The 17,428-nt window shown below is 47.7% G+C and overlaps 1 protein-coding gene across 2 annotated transcripts in view; it reads left to right on the top strand.

Moving 5' to 3' along the window:
- The first annotated feature begins 290 nt into the window (after nt 1–290).
- The window catches only part of CCR6 (C-C motif chemokine receptor 6), a 28,433-nt gene continuing 11,295 nt past the window's right edge, over nt 291–17,428 (top strand). Inside the window, exon 1 of one of the 2 annotated variants that reach the window (XM_073022280.1) lies at nt 291–513. The gene's annotated coding sequence lies outside the window, so the exon portion shown is untranslated. Of the gene's footprint in view, nt 514–12,572; nt 12,716–17,428 lie in introns of those variants that run through there. The other variant, XM_008007810.3, reaches the window with a different exon arrangement.

The raw sequence follows: 17,428 nt of genomic DNA, 5'->3' as shown, positions 1-17,428 counted from the left end.
TCATAAAGCATATGTCATATGGTATTTTCAGGTTTTTAAAATTCTCTTAAGAAACCTGTAGAGGCATTCAGAGAACTTTACAATCATTTGAATTAATTCATAATTTCCAAGAAGAATCAAGAAATATTCCACAGATCAATAATTCTGAAACAAAGAAAAATTTACATCTGAAATTGAAATTACCAAGTGACCTAGTTACATCAACCCATCTTCCTTCCTCCACCTTATTTGTCTTCTTTCTGTGATCTGAAGTGTGTGCTGAGGAATAAAACTTGTGGTGAGGAGGGCAGCCCAGCACACCACCCAGTGTATGGGTGAAGGAGGCAGCAGTGCGGCCGGAGAGGAGAGCTGGGCTGGGAGCACAGGAAGGTCCCCAGGACTCTGTGGTCATCAGTAAGAGAGGGCCCACATGTATACGCTGGTGAACAGAAATCTCAACCTTTTCAAAGTCTGACATTTAAGAGAAAAAACTGTGGCTGCTGGTTTGTGGAATAGACACCTTCTTCTTTATTGGTAAGTTTTTTATTTTTGTCTTGGAATTTAGAAAATACTGTATTTCTTTTGTCTCAGTAGTTGTTTTATGCTTTGGAGGTAATAGAATATTATAAACGTTTATGTTATCAAGTCATGCATTGTAAATATTTATTTATTTAGGCTACTTTAGTCATGCCAAAAAGCAAGAAGAGATGCTAACCTTTGGTGAGTCTATTATGTGACATGTTCTATTCTAGAGACTTCGGTACGTGTTATTTTACATAATTCTGAAGACAATCCTGGCAGGTAGGTGTTGGGCTACGTTAAAGAGTTAGGGAGGTAAAGTCACACAGCCAGAAGATGGCCGTGGAGGGTTGGGAGGCAGATTTTTCTGATCCTAGTCTGTGTTCTTTCTATCTCACAAAGACATTCCATACCATCTGCAAGCCACTTTTGACTAGCACTAGAGAAAGAAGTATAGAGACACTGGAAACGATCTAATAGACCACAACCACCTTTGAAAGAGCAGTCATCTCTATGAACCATAACTATAAGGAAGAAATGCAGATCCCACAAACCAAAATGGAACATGCCTCCCAAACTTAGGTTTTGAGCTCACCCTGGGGGCTGTGGCTGCTGCAGAACAGGGGGTGCTGGTGGATCTAACATGAACAAGGCTTGGTGGAGGGGCTGGCTGTGTGCAGGGAGGTTGGGATGAAAAAGTGCAGCAGGTGGCGTCACAGGTGAGGAGGACAGGCCAGGAGGGAGAAAAGAGCCACAGTGTGCTGACGAAGGTGGGGTAGGGGTGAGGTGGTGGGGGGACACAGACAAGCCCAGAGCCAGCTCCATGGAATGCACAGATGTGTCTGGAACATGTGTCCCTGGATACATGGATGGGTCTGCTTCAAGAGAATTCTTGATGCTTCAATGCATCAGAAGGAGTTCTAGTGATACCATCGTCTCCCAAGTGAAAGTGATAAACGAGTGACAATCAGTTTCACTGTGTTGTGGGTGAATGTATTTATGTCATTTAACAATATTGCGATTCCATTTGTATGACAATCTCAGAGGCACTTGCTTTAATTTTGCATTATGTCTTCCCTAATTAAACATCTGAAACCTCTAAGGCCTGACTTACCTGGAGCTCTCCTATCTAATAATATCAACCTCTAAGGCAGCCTGAGAAAGAGGAAATGAACCCAGAGAGACTCTGCCCCAAAATAGATACCACAAAGCCCGTACCCAAACCTGGTGTGCTTTTCTCCCAGGGGAGACCCTCAGGTGCACATTCAGATACACTGGCTCCTATCTTAGGCACAGTTCTGATAAGGGGGCTGTTTGGTTTCCCAGCGCAGAGCTTATTGGAAGTGGCACATTCCGTGGGACTGTCACCTACTGGAGTCAGGCATGCTGGAAGTGATGAGGAATGGCAGATGGCCAGGTGCCATCAAGAGGTGCGCTGGAAGAACCCCAAAACACAGAGAGGGCAACTCAGTCGACCTCACATGAACCTATTTAATGTGGAAGCAGATACTGTAGTTCCAAGCATCGGAAGGATCTCAGTGTGGAACTTGGTGTGCTGCTGCAGATGAGAACGCACACGTCCCCAGCGGCTCCACGAATGGGGCCCAGGCAGGGTTGGACAATGCCCAGCTCCCCTGGAGACAGCCAGAAATCTCATCATATGTCTTAGCAATATTTTCACCCATCAGGTCCCAAGTTTTAAATGTTTAAAATGATCAGTTGAAAGTTAATTCGGAATAGGCTTCCCCAAGACCAAAACGTTGGTTGGACATTGCTGTGTTACTGAGTAAAATACAGTAAACAGCCAGTGCATCCTTCAGTGTTCAGTTGACTGTCAGAGAGGACGGAGCATCTAGGTAAGACATGCATTCCTCTTTACTTTTAAAAGCGCTCCTATTTTGGGGGGTAGAATGAGAAGATTGATAGATGAAGAAAGGGAAAATGGAACAAAGAAAGGAGAAAGGGCAGACAAGGAAGGGGTTCCAGGATAAAACAGACAGGAGATCTTATGAGCAGAGGTTGTCATGGTGGGGTGGGGTGGACTGGCCAGCCATGACCCGGGTAGGGGCCAGATCACACAACCGTGACAGACGCGGCTCTGGGCTCTGACAACCGCATTGCAGCAGACAGGATCAAGATGCAAAGCAGGGGCCGGGCGCAGTGGCTCACGCCTGTAATCCCAGGCGTTTGGGAGGCCGAGGCAGGCGGATCACAACGTCAGGAGATTGAGACCATCCTTGCTAACATGGTGAAACCCCATCTCTACTAAAAATACAAAAAACTAGCCGGGCGTGGTGGCACGCGCCTGTAGTCCCAGCTACTCAGGAGGCTGAGGCAGGAGAATGGCGTGAACCCGGGAGGCAGAGCTTGCAGTGAGCTGAGATTGCGCCACTGCACTCCAGCCTGGGGGACAGAGTGAGACTCCATCTAAAAAAAAAAAGATGCAAAGCAGGGCCCTTTGGCAGCCCGCACCAGAGACCAAGAGCTGGGTGTGGGAGGTCTCTCTGGCAGCTTCTGTCTTTTCCTCCTCACCTTCCCTTGATTAGGCTCATGTTATGAGGACATCATCCTCCCTGTGCCGTCCCCACCTCCTGCCACACCAGCTGCCTGAGATCCTAGGGGCTGGTGGAGATGGAGGTTTGATGGGTTTTAAATCACGTGACTTAGCTGAGAAGGTCTAGCTCCCTCCTGCTCCCAGGTGGTCTTCTGAGCAGTGGTAGACCTCAAGAGTTCAGAATCACAGGACTGCAGGACCCAGCCCTGGTCTACCCAGTCAGAACCTGCATTTGAACCCCAAGGAGAGGCAATTCATTAGCACAGTGCACTTGGAAATCCTTCCTCCAGGCATAGGAAACCCCAGTCCAGAGGCATCACTTCATATTTCAGAGGGGTTACTGCCACTGAGTGGCCTAAATTTCAAACCCTGGCACGGAGATGAACAGGGCCCTCTTCTCTATGCAGAGCTCCCTGGCCGAGGCTTGCTGTGACGGCGCCTGTAACCAGCCTGTGGCTCTGATGTCACTGTGCACACGTCACCTTTTTTCATTTCTGTAGCAGTTTATAAGTCAGTGGGGCTGTTCCCGGCAGACAGTAATGGAAATTAGCACTCTGAATCTGGGTCACTGAGCAGCGCTGTGAATCCCAGGGGAGGCCCCGGCCCTTAGATTTGCGTCCAATGAGGACCTGAGGCGAGAATGTCTTCACAGATCCAAGGGAGGAGGCTTTAGACACATAAATTTGTGTGATTATCCAACGGCAAGATCATTCGATAGGAGGTCCCCAACTTAAAAAGAATGTGGCTTTCAGATTTCTTTCTGGTAGACAAACAGATGTTTTAGTAAATCGAAAAATCAGCCTTGTGAGTGTAATTAAAAGACTACGTAATAAAATCAGTCATTTTCCTTTGATCTTTTTGTCAGAATGAGTCTTTTCAGGTTCTGTCAAGAATCTGTCTCCTCCCACATACATCTCCAAGACAGCAGCGGGCTGACGGGGGCTGTGCTGCCCACTCCTCAGACGCTAGGTGGGGGTCTCACTGGTCCACCCCGAAGTTGGCTGGTGGGTCAGAGAGTGCGTCAGCCAGACCCCAGTGCCCGGTGCGCTCTAGATGTTGCAGAATGGCAAAGGAGGCTTTCTGTGGTCCTCATTCTGTGAGTGGACCTGTCTTTTCTGGCAGTTGAACACAACTTTGTGGAATATGATTGCGAGATTTTTAAGTAAGTCAGAGGAAACCTGATTCTGCTGGAAGTCGGTTTCAGAGCTTCCGAGAGCTATTTCATTAATCATAAAGTCTTGTTGGTTCAACAATAAGTCTTTTTCCACATTCCTGGTGTTTAAGCAGGGTGCCTTGTCCGAAAACCTAGTGTCTTTTCCCCGTTTTCTATATCTCACTTGAAGCAAAATAGTATTGTACACTGTTCTGGAAACTAACACAGAAAGAAATTGTGACTATGGCAGCACTCAGACAATAGTGTATCTGGAAACATCTAGAAGATGTTATTTTTCCAGCAGTGAAAATTAGTGATATCCATAATAGTCACTATAATTAGTCCTTTTGTTTTCCTTAGAAATTGTTTCATTATACAATCAACTTATTTTGTTATTAAATGAAAGCCCAAAGAGAAATTTGTAATTATTACATTTCTTATATTTCCACCTCCTTATACAAACACCATTATGATTTTCATGTCTCTTCTCATACTTGTGTCAGTTTCTCACTTTTATTGCTAAAATTTTGCAAAACTGAGGCTGTATCTAGAATGTCATGGTCAGGGTTGAAAGTTTAAATTTGAGACCTCAAAGAAAATTTTTCAAGGGGGATGCTCTGAAGAGCTCCCCATTTTCCTCCTAGTTCAAAGATCCTCAGGTATTATAAAGCGAATGAGTACTGGTGAGGTGGAATTCATTTCTGAAGCCGTAGCTGCCACCAGGAGGGAGCACGCCAGCAGGTGTGGATGAGCATTGTTGTTGTGTCTCCTTTCTTGAAAAGCTCCAGGGTCCCACTGCCAGAAGAGATCAGGAGAGAGGATGCTGAACTCCTGGCTCTGTCTCTGGAGAACATTCCCGAGGTTGTCCTGGAGCAGGATGGAGCACTTTCTTATGCCTCCGTCTCCTTCCTGAACTCTCCAGAGCCTTGGAGTCTTTCATAGGGGCCTCCCTGCCCTCGCTCCCTCTTGGGAATTCTGTCTCTCCAGCACCCCGGACGCTTTCTGTTTTAGATCAAATTGACCTTTCTGGCTTGACACCCTTTCCTTTGGCACAAGAGGCAGCTGGGCCTTTCTCTGAGGCCTCCTCTCAGCCCACAGCGCTGCAGATCCGTGCGGGGAGACGTGTCCTGCCTCCTCCCAGCCCAAGCCACCTCCTCCCACCTGCATGGCTTTTGGCCAGAGTTTTTGTTTTGTTTCAACTGGGAGTAGAGCTGCTATTTCTCCCTGCAGGCACCCTTCACACACGAACAGCAGCCGCTCCCGCGGTCTCCCGCTCCACCCCGACCCTCATTTCCACTGACCCTCTTGCTTTCTCAGGTGTCCGGGCTTCCCGCCTATGCCACCCCCTAGCAGAGAGGCACCCAGGGGTACCCTAACATTGCAGAAGAGAAGGGCGACCGCCTCCCAATCCTGGATGCCTGCACTTCCATTAGCCCCAGAGTAGTCGGCCTTCCTGCTGTGGCAGCACTGTCCTGATTTTAGCACAGACGTTTCTACTCTCCGGGAAGTCTCTGGAAAACTGGGAGGGTTGGCCCCCTAATCCTGGGAGTCCAACAGGAAGAGCCAGGAGGATAATGCTGCAGGAGATGTTGAGCCGTCCCATGGGTGAGGGTTCCCTACCCTCCCGTGGTGGGTGGAGAGTGACTCCTGTCGTCCTCCTGTGGCCGGAGGGCTGTCCATCATCTGTCACTGATTCCTGTCCACTTCTGCGCTGTTCCCGAGGGCTGAGCACAAAACCCTCTTAGAAAACCAGATTCTGGGTGCTCAGATGGAAAGTGTCCGAGAATACTGCTGCATCTCCGACCACCACAGCCTCTTTATCCCTCCCCACCACAGGCCCCGCATCCCTCCCCGCCACAGTCCCCGCATCCCTCCCCGCCACAGTCCCCGCATCCCTCCCCGCCCCAGTCCCCGCATCCCTCCCCGCCCCAGTCCCCGCATCCCTCCCCGCCCCAGTCCCCGCATCCCTCCGCCCCAGTCCCCGCATCCCTCCGCCCCAGTCCCCGCATCCCTCCGCGCCCCAGTCCCCGCATCCCTCCCCGCCCCAGTCCCCGCATCCCTCCGCGCCCCAGCCCCGCATCCCTCCGCGCCCCAGCCCCGCATCCCTCCCCGCCCCAGCCCCGCATCCCTCCCCGCCCACCACAGTCCCCGCATCCCTCCCCGCCCCAGTCCCCGCATCCCTCCGCGCCCCAGTCCCCGCATCCCTCCCCGCCCACCACAGTCCCCGCATCCCTCCCCGCCCACCACAGTCCCCGCATCCCTCCCCGCCCCAGTCCCCGCATCCCTCCCCGCCCACCACAGTCCCCGCATCCCTCCCCGCCCCAGTCCCCGCATCCCTCCCCGCCCACCACAGTCCCCGCATCCCTCCGCGCCCCAGTCCCCGCATCCCTCCCCGCCCACCACAGTCCCCGCATCCCTCCCCGCCCACCACAGTCCCCGCATCCCTCCCCGCCCCAGTCCCCGCATCCCTCCCCGCCCCAGTCCCCGCATCCCTCCGCGCCCCAGTCCCCGCATCCCTCCCCACCCACCACAGTCCCCGCATCCCTCCCCGCCCCAGTCCCCGCATCCCTCCCCGCCCCAGTCCCCGCATCCCTCCCCGCCCCAGCCCCACATCCCTCCTCACCAGTCCCCGCATCCCTCCGCGCCCACCGCTGTCCCCGCATCTCTGCTACCACAGCTGCATCCTTCATCAGAAGAGTGTTGGAGAGATCTGGGTTGAGGGAAAGGGAAGGTGTTACCTGCTTGTTTTCACAGTTAACGAAATAACCTTTCACCTGTGTTTGCTGCGCACCATACCTCTGTTCTCTTTTTTGAGTCTCCCTGTCAGTCCTTAAATCTTTTCCACCCCCGTGGTCTCTATTCCCTCAATGTATTCTTCCTTCTTAAACCCTTTAGTTAAGCTTTCACTCGGATATTCTTAAAGAAATTTTGTCTCAAAGAGCACTGAGAACTGTAGTGATGAAACACACAGGTCACTTTTCAGTCCTCAAATTCTTCACTCTGCAGGGTTTTTTTTGTCTCTCTCTCTCTTTAAAGACACTGTACTGATATTTTAGGACCTATCCTCTGGCCGCTTCTGAAGTGTCTCTTTTCCAACTTCAGTCTGTCCTTCTGCTTTGTAAACATGAGCCCAACTTCCCAGCGGTTCCATCTGCATCTCTGAGTTTAATTACAACCTCTCCATGCGAGACTGTCCCTGCATTTCTTGCTAAGCCCCTCTTTATGACTCAGTAGCGGTAACTTCCAACCCACCTCCACCACCACCACAATCATCATAGTCACAAAGCTGTCACTGTGCACCTAATGCTGTGTGAGGCATGAACTTTGTCTTTGATCTTCGCATGAATCATTTGCAAATCTAAAATCCTTATGTATTGATTAGGAGACAGACATCTAGAGGTTAACTTGAAAAGTGACTTTCGATTCTTGACATGAATCTAAAGTCATGTCAAGAATCTCCAAGAGTTTTCAGTTACACGAGACATCAATCTCTTCACATTCCAGGTACTTCAAATGACATCCGTTTTCTTCCCTCTTAGACCAGTTTCTGTAACTGTTCTTCCGTGTGGAAAGTAAATAAAAACTAAGTTTTCAGTTTGATTTCCGTATTTCTGTCCCGATGTAAAATTTGGCATCATCTTGATTCCTCTTCTGCTTGTTCCTTACTGATGTTTTCCAAAACGTCTCCCCAAATCATTTTCTCTTCACATGTATCCCAGAAAGGTATGAACTTTTGGATCAGATGACATGGCTTTGAGATTGGCTGCTCAACTTATTGGTGTATGAACTTGAAGAAGCTGTGTTTTTCCTCCAAGTTTCAGTTTTCTCATCTGTCACTTAGGGAGGACCATGACAACCTCAGGGCCCCTGGGCTTGTAGGGAGGATTAATGAAACTGAACGAGTGAAATGGCGAGGGTCAGCCCCACATGCTGGACGCCCGTGGTCCCGGCTCCCTTCCCTGCTCTGTGATGTCGGGCAGGGCTGCTGCCAGGAGGAAGGTGCACCTGCCCTGTGCCCTGCTCTTCTCCCTACTGTAAACTTGCTCCCTGTCCCTCTACAGCCCACAGACATCTGTGTCTTTGCATTGTCACCAGCATTCCCGTCCTGCAGTCACCCTCCCCAGTTCCCCACTGAGGGCTGGTGCCCCCACCTGTCCTCACTGCTCTCCACCTTGGTGCCTTTCTGCCTCCCTACCCAGGCTCATGATCTTTGTCCCCGACTTGCCTTCCTCCCCCTGCCTACCTGGTCAGATCTGAATCACCTTCCTGGTTGAGTCCCAGCCCTTCACTAAGAGCCTAAAGTCCAGGAGGCTGGAGCTGAAGGGGCTCCTGTGTGCTCCCTCCTGTGAACTGGACCCTCCCAGTGGCATTTCTTCACGAATCCATCACACACAGGCTTTCTGTGCATCACATGTTGCTTGTATTGTCATGTATTTAGGCCTCAACTTTCCAACTATATGAATTCCTGAAAGGTCGGAAGTAAATGGCACATTTTTAACTATTTCTGTACCTTGTGTGCTGTACACAGTAATTATCTGAACAAATGATTTGTATCTGAAAAATAATTTATAACAGGTGTTCTCCTGGCTATTTGGGAGAGTAATTTTCAGGCCAGCTACTTTATCGGATAGAATAACACAGAGTGTCTCTCCAGGCCCGAATGTATTAGCATATGCAGTGAGCATTGAAGGATACACCATTTGACGTCTTTGTAAACTTCAAAATTCAAGGTATCAGCACAGCTTGTACTTCCTCCTATAAAATGTGTTTTTGTCCCCACTAGAGAATTTGCTGACATAATTTGTTAAGTAGCCTTTTTTTACTTTATTGTTGAGAAAAAGATATAGATCCAAACCACATAACACAGATCCAAGCACTGCTGGGCTCGGTGGTCTATGTTTTTGCAATGTGTGAGCCTGTGGCTGCCTGCCCACTGTCACTGTTGTAGATTTCTTCTTCCTGTCCCTCCACTCCCAGCACCTGCACTCACTCTAGGCTTTCCTGGGGAGGGTTTTTAAAAACAAACAAATGAGGCTTTTATTTTAATTTGTTTTGTGTTTTTAAAAACATGTTCATTACTTCAGAAGTTTTGTGCACACAATGAGAGTAGAAAGCTGCCCTGCTTATCTATTGCTGCTTAGCCACCACCTTGAGTCATGGTGGCTTTAACAGTGATTTATTTACAATGTCTCGTGGCTCTGGGGGTCAACTGGGCTCGGCTGAGTGCTTCTCAGTTGGGGCCCCCACTGTAGGTACCATCAGAGAATGGGTGGGAACCATGTCATCCGAAGGCTCGATTGGGCTGGGGGGCTCCCCCGTGTGGCTGGCACGTGGGACACTGCTGTTGCCTGGTATCTCAGCAAGAATTCCCAACCAGTTCACCACACAGACTTCCTCAAAGTCTGTACAGAGTGTTACTTTAGGGGTTAACAAAGCATTTACTGTCTTTTCAACTTTGCTGATAATTTCAAAAGATGACTGACACCCAGATGACCAATGTCCACAATGTGGTGTGCCATGGCCTCCAGTGTATGTGCCGTGGCCTCCAGTGTGTGTGCTGTGGCCTCCAGTGTGTGCCGTGGCCTCCAGTGTGTGTGCCGTGGCCTCCAGTGTGTGTGCTGTGGCCTCCAGTGTGTGTGCCGTGGCCTCCAGTGTGTGTGTGCTGTGGCCACCAGTGTGTGTGCCACGGCCTCCAGTGTGTGTGCCGTGGCCTCCAGTGTGTGTGCTGTGGCCTCCAGTATGTGTGCCGTGGCCTCCAGTGTGTGCAGGGCCTGTTTGTGAATTAAAGGCAATCACAAGGAGAAACGGTCATGGTGACCCATTCTGAACCGTACACAGCGTCCTCTGTAGGGTTGTAGCCAGAGGCAGATGACTTTCCTAGAAATGCCTCAATGTGAGTTTTAAAGCAACTCCTTATGACTATTATCTGAATTTACCAAACTGTCCCTGGCTTTTGTTCAGAATGAACTTTTGATGTTACTGTGGAATTTTCTGCCTGGAAAATTATTGTTACGAAACATGTGACTGTAAACCACATTTCTGGTCTTTCATGTGCCTCACAGTGTCTATGCAAATGAACGGTGTGATTTTAAACTTGAGGAAGGCTCAATAAGAGTGAGATCTAAGAGGATCTTTAATATGGGGGCATTTTTAGAGAGAGAAAAACCAAATGGGTCCCAGTTTTCTCAGGGTGACATATAATTTGCATTTGACTTAGAACTACAGAAGGAATATGGGGTAAAAGACATGAGAAGCATTGCAGAGGTCAGTGCCATGTGGTGCATCCGCCTCAGCTCTCAAAGAAAAGGCAACCGGTCCAGGCTGGGAGCCAGTCAGCAGCAGGGTCCCAGTCTCCATCCACTGCCGTCCCTTCTGGGGCAGGGACGGTGTCGCAGGGAAGAGGTCGCTCCTGGAGACCTCCAGATCCCTGCCTCTGTGCAGTCTAACTGAAGGGGCCCCCACAGTGGCAGTGAATCTCTTTGCTCTGCAAGGAAGGGGGTGTCATTGGGCCTCCTGGGTCCCTCACCCTCTGCGTGGCCACACAACGCAGTTTTGTTCAACACGTTACATTTCTGGTTACTTAATGTTCATTTTTGGTCCCCTGCAGAGTCCAGTCTGTTTTTCGTTTTCTTTCTTTTCTTTCCAGGCAGGCATTGCCAGGGCTAATCATCTATAAAAGGGCTTACTTTCTTACCTTCACACTAAGCAAGACCATCCAAGGGCAGTGTTAGAGGGCACCTGAGAACGCAGGAGGGGTGTGTTCCCCGGCAGCCTGTTTCTTTCTCCTATGGGCAGCCCTTCTACAGGAAGCAGAAGCCTCAGGGGAGATGTCCACAACGGAAGTGAGGAGAAGGGGATGGAGCTGAGGTAGCAGGGGAGGGGTTGGAAGATCAGAGGGGAGGGTCTTGCTTTGTTCCCCATCCAATAATAAGCAGGTTTCAGGTTGGGGTGAACTACTGGGGAGCAGCGCCCCGGGGCTCCTCTCAGATAGAGGAGGGACAGGTCACCCAGGGTGAAGGAAGTTGTGAGCTCTGTTAGAGGAAAACAGCCAGGACTTAGTCAGGAGAGGCTTTGTTTGGAAGGATTGTTGTAAGGCAGGGAAAGGAATGATGGAAACAAAAGGACCCCACGACCATAGGTCTGCAAGTGCTTCAAATAGAAAAGGCCCTTCTTTTATCCAGTAAGGAGAAGCCACTGGGGCCAGCAGGGTCTTTGGTGGAGACCCTGTACAAGCCCAGGAAAATGGCCAGTGGGGATGAGCAGAACACAGGTCCTGCCGTGTCCAGCTGGCTCCCCAGAGAGATGACAAGGGGTGCACTCCAGCTTCTCAGGCTCGCTCAGGCTTGGGGATGTGGAGCTCGGGGCTCTGCAGGAAGGAGAGACCCAGATAAGGTGTGGTTAAGACAGAGCAGATCTGGGCAGCAGTCAGTGGGGCCTCGTGGGCAGCCTGGGGTGGGGAGGCACAGTGCACTGGGAGGTGGAGAAAGTGTGAGTCCATCAGCCTGGCTGCGAATTGATCATGAACCTCTAGTCTGTAAAACTTTTGTTATTTCCTGAGATGTGGTTCACAACAACCCAGGTGTGAATAACCTTATGATTCTAGGGTTGTTTTCTATTGTTTTAATCACTTGCATCTAAAAATAAATTTCTGAGTGACTTGTCATCAGCTGTTTTTCTTGATATGTCTAATGATGGGGCAGTGACCCCCACTGTCACCCAGAGATTATGTCTCTGTGCCACATGAAGATTAGGTGTCCCGCTTTTGATTGAGGGGCTGGTCTGTTGGTCTCAAAGTATCCGGTAATAATAGCTAATATGCATGGAGAACCACCTCTCCTCCAGGCGCTGTTCCTGGGCTTCCGTGGATGGGCCTGGCTTTTTCTCGGAACCTTCTGAGGTTAGAGCTGTCATGGTCTTTCTTCTAAAAGAGGAAACCGAGGCTTGCTGGGGCTCAGTGGCCCTTCTGTGGCTGCACAGCTTTCGGGGTGGAGCCAGGACTGACTGACTCCAAACAAAAGTGCTCCCGACCCAGCTCTTTAACTCACACGGCCTCTTCCAAACATTCCTGAATCTTCCCAGTCGGCTTGCAGACACTCCTTGCTCCCAGGAGATAATCGGGTAAAGGAGTATGGAAGTTTGGGTACAAACTCATTGCTGCAAATTGAAAACCACACAAAGGCTGTCTTCCTCTGGGGAGCTACAATGCCTCCCTCTTTCTCACCACTTTACCATTGGTTGGACTTTGATTTCAGGGATCCTACGATTGCTCAATACCCTACAGGATATACATGGTTAACCATTTGCATTTGGGCAAATAGGCGTTACTTTTCAATAGGAAGTGGCGATCCAGAACTTGCGTTTGGGCAATTCTAGTAGCTCACAGCTTTTTTCTTAATGACCGCTAGAAGCTGCATCTTGTTGACAGATGGTCATCACATTGGGGACCTGGAGTCATCAGATTGTGGGGCTCGGAGTGAGGCTGAAGGGAGTGGATCAGAGTACTGCCTGAGGTGAGCATGCCAAGGCCCCTGAAACTTTTCTTTCAAAAATGTAACTTCTTTGAGTCCCCTAGTCTGACAGGAATGGGACTGTTTTCCCCATTAATCTTCCAGAATGCTGGCATATGGACTGTGTTTATGCTTAACCACGCAGACCTCCTTTCCTGAAAGCATTGACTTTACGGTTTTAGGAAGCCCACTTTTCCTCTAAGTGGATAGCGAGGGATTTCATACTCGCTCCCTGCACTGGAGCTTGGGTGACGGTCTGGGCAGTTGCTCCTCATACAGGAGATATCCTCAGGGCATCAGTCTGGAGAGGAATGTGATTCTTGATCAAATATACTGAAAGATTTTGGAAAATAAAAAAATTAAGCTAAGAAATATTTTGGAAGCAGTAAGTCATTTATGCAATGAAGGCTGATGAGTAGGCATCCAAGGCAGCCTAAGATCGAGCAAGAAGGAGTTTGTGAGGGGGGTTAAGAGAAACTGACAAGGTGGAAATTTCAACAAGTCTCAGTTACAAAGCTCTCATGAGGGCTGCCAATGCCACTGTGATTATGAAGCCAGTATCTTATGACCAGAAAATAATACACAGTGATATTAAAAGGAGCCAGGCTAGGTGCAGTGGCTCACACCTGTAATCCCAACACTTTGGGAGGCCGAGGCCGGTGGATCACCTGAGGTCAGGAGTTCGAGACCAGCCTGGCCAATATGGTGAAACCCCGTCTCTACTAAAAATACAAAAATTAGCTAGGCATTGTGGCATGTGCCCGTAATCCCAGCTACTAGGGAGGCTGAGGCAGGAGAATCACTGGAACTTGGGAGGCAGAGGTTGCAGTGAGCCGAGATCACACCACTGCACTCTAGCCGGAGATCAGCCCCAAAGTCCACTTAGCAGCAAGACATAGATATTATAGAGATCAGCGTTACAAAGAAAAACAAAAATGCAAGGCTGTAACTAAAGCTATCCTTTAAATGGTTAAAGATGTAATTTCTGCAAATAAAACAGAAAACATAAAAGCAAACTTCCAAAGAAATAAAAGGAACTGAAAAAAAAAAAAAAACAAAAAAACCCACAGAAGCTTAATAAACAAATCACCGGGGGAAAACAAAAAAAAAATCAAACCTCCTGGTCTTCTCCTTAGCCTCCCTCATTCAAAAGCAGAAGGAAGTCAGTCTAGAGTTTCAGCTCCACTGATGCTTATCTAAAAAAGCGTAAAATGTGGTGTGCCCATGATTCAAATAAACTTAGAGAACATCCATGTATTGAACACCTACCATTATAGTTTGTGAAACTCTGATATCAATAAGATGTTTTAAAATAAAAACATTATTTAAGATCTTGTGGGAATTCTGTGACATTTCACTAAGACCTGCTGGTGGCAAAGTGAATTAGAACAGCGAGTAAGAGACAATAATGGAAGTCTCACCAGTACTCAGTCCTAGATGAGCTACAGGCTCGCTATCTGTAAAATGGGTACGATGTCTACCTTAAAGGGTTTTGTGAGGTTAAAAGCGATAAGCAGCTGTAAACCAGTGATTTTAATGCCCAGCAGGTAACTAGAACTTAATTTATAGCATATGCACACACACACACAAACACACACATACACATATGTGTGCATATATACATACATACACGTCCATATGTACACACAGAGTTATACACATACTGCACACACATGCATGTATACACACATGTATGTATACATGCAGGCACCAATATACATCCATGCACACACATGCATACACACACATACACCTGTATACACACATGTGCACTCCTATATACACACATGCCTATATGCATACATGATGTAAACACATGTATATATGCAGGCATATGCACACTGCACAAATGCACACATGCATATATACATACACACATACACACCCACATACGAACACATACACACATACTCTTATTTAGTTCTTGCTCCTTGTTTTGCAGGGCCAGTACTCTTTATGAAAGTAAGCACAAATTTAAAACTGCCTGACAACTTAATTTTAACACATTGTTAAGCTAGTTATTAAATGTTTTTAAATTATAAGTTAACACAGTTTTTATTACCAGTAATATTTTGATAACTATTACTAACGTTTTCCCCATATTGAATTTTCTTGGGCAGAGTCTGTCGTTGGCCAAAGGGATAAACAATGGCAGTCGGTCTGTTGCTTGGTTCCCCCAACTCCTGCTCCTCTTGAGGAGAGCCCCCCCACAGCTCTCACTGGCCCTCTCTCTTTGCTACCACCACAGAGCCAGCCCCAGTACTGGTCTGCCTGAGAGTGTGTGCCGTGGCTACCCACCTCTTCTGGGGCCATTTGCTTGTGATTAGAGTTCTCCCAATGCCCTCAAAGTCCAAAAACATAAAAGGTAGAGGCACGGTGGAAGGCCGGAGGGAGATGAGTGTGGCTGTGTTTGGAGAATTGAACACAGCCTTAAATCCTACAGTGGGGGCAGCCCCTCCCTCTTTCCACTGGTTCTGCTTTTTAGCAGAACATATAATTAGGTATTCTTTTCATTTCTAAATGAATTAATAAATTAATGATTACTTTCTGAGATACGCTCTTGCATATTATACATAATAAAAATTGTACTAGGAAGCCACATTACTTTATTGCAATAAAAATTGAAGTAACCTTTTTAAATGCTATGTTAGAAATATTATTCTGGAATTAAGTTTTTCTTAAAGTAACACTTACAAAAATGTGTGATAACAGGATCTTTGAAGTGTTAAAATTGAAATTCAGAGGCTAAGTTATTACTTACCATGTGCATATATTTAATCTTCATGAGATGTTAGTACATCTGCATTTCATTTAAATGAACAGGGTGGTGGCTTGTTGTCCCAGCTACTCTAGAGGCTGAGGTGGTAGGATAGCTAGAGACCAGGAGTTTAAGGCTGCAGTGTGCTATTATCGTGCCTGTGAATGGTCACTGCACTATAGCATGGGCAACATAGCAAGACCCCATCTCTAAAAAATGGTAGTTTATTTATATGATTTCAAGCCTAAAATACAAAATACATATTGAAGTATAGCTTATCATTATTTGCCTCTAAGTAAGGCGAGAAAAAGCCGTTAAAAATATCTTTTAATACAAGTTTGTTTCTAAGTCTAACATATGTCCACAATGAGAAGAGAATCAATCAGATGTGAGGCCTGCACGATTTTGTTTCATGCAATTGCTAGGGGAATGGAGGCACTTCAACTCAGAGGCTGGTGTGGGGACCAGCACACTGTCTAATGATTCCTCCTGTGTTTGCCTTGGTGGCACCCTTTGCCACATTCCCTGGGTCAGGTGATGCCAGCCCTGGGGGGCCTCTGAGCTGCTGCAGTCAGGTGGTGGGTGCATGTAGCCATCTTCTCGTCTTCCCTCTGCTGTTGCCCCAAACAGGGATTGGCCCCTAGGAGCTGCTCAGATCTGTCTTTGGATGAATGAATGAAGAGTCCTCTAGGTCAGTGTTATGCTTTGGCTGTGTCCCCATCCAAATCTCATCTTGAATTGCAGTTCCCATAATCCCTACGTGTCATGGGAGGGACCAGGTGGAGATAATTGAATCACGGGGTGGTATCCTGTTCTCGTGATAGTGAGTGAGTTCTCATGAGATCTGATGGTTTCACAGGGTGCTTCCCCCTTTGCTATTCTCATTCTTCTCCTTCCTGCCATCATGTGAAGAAGGATGTGTTTGCTTCCCCTTCTGATGTGATTGTCAGTTTCCTAAGGCCTCCCCAGCCATGCTGAACTGTGAGTCAATTAAACCTCTTTCCTTTATAAATTACTCAGTCTTAAGTATGTCTTTATTAGCAGCGTCAGAACAGACTAATACAGTCAACTTATTGATTATGTGGTTTATATAATCATACATATGTGATTATATACATTATATAGTCAGATTATATGATTTATATCATCATATAAATAAACTGCCTTTTTTTTTTAAAGAGATGAGGTCTCGCTGTGTTGCCCAGGCTGGAGTACCCTGGCCATTCACAGACACGATAATAGCACACTGCAGCTTGGAACTCCTGGCCTCAACAATTTCCCAAAGTGTTTCCAAAGAACAGGAACTGAAAAGGTTCTGTGAGTGAGAAGGTTTGGGAAATACTGAGTTATTCCAGCAGGGCTCTGAAGGACCATTGATAAACAAGCTCTAATAGGAATAAACCAGGGAAGGATGTAGTTAGCATCTTATTTATGTCTTAATATACCAGCCACAGAGAAATCATTTCCCACCCCTGTCTGTCTCCCTCCCTTCTTTCTACCCAGAGCATCTCTTGGAACTCACTTTTAGATGCTGAATGCTTGAATTCCCCAAGAAGCAACAGTTCCTAAATTGAAGTATGCATTAGAATAATACAGAGATTGTGTTAATGCAAGGATTTGAATCTTTGAAGCAGACATCCGTAGGATCTATAGATCTTCCCTAATGTCAAACTTTACTAATGATTCAATAACAAAAACACTAGGCAGAGAGATGCATCCCATGTTGGCTGAGCTGTTCTCGAACTCCTGGCCTCAAGTGATCCACCACCTCAGCCTCCCAAGGTTCTGGGATTACAGGTGTGAGCCACTGAGTCCAGCTATTCTGTGCTTTTATATAGGGGCTCCCAGGCTTCTTTCCCCTAGTAAGTACTATTTGCATGTTTACAAGGAGATCTGGTCCTCGCCCAATCCAATCATGGGCAGAGTTCAGTGCTTTGTGACTGTAGGACTGAGATCCT

Source organism: Chlorocebus sabaeus, chromosome 13 (assembly GCF_047675955.1).
Source record: "Chlorocebus sabaeus isolate Y175 chromosome 13, mChlSab1.0.hap1, whole genome shotgun sequence".
NCBI classification, from domain to species: Eukaryota; Metazoa; Chordata; class Mammalia; order Primates; family Cercopithecidae; genus Chlorocebus; species Chlorocebus sabaeus.
The sequence above is the reverse complement of the archived record's forward strand: the minus strand, read 5'-3'. Positions and strand labels throughout refer to the sequence as shown.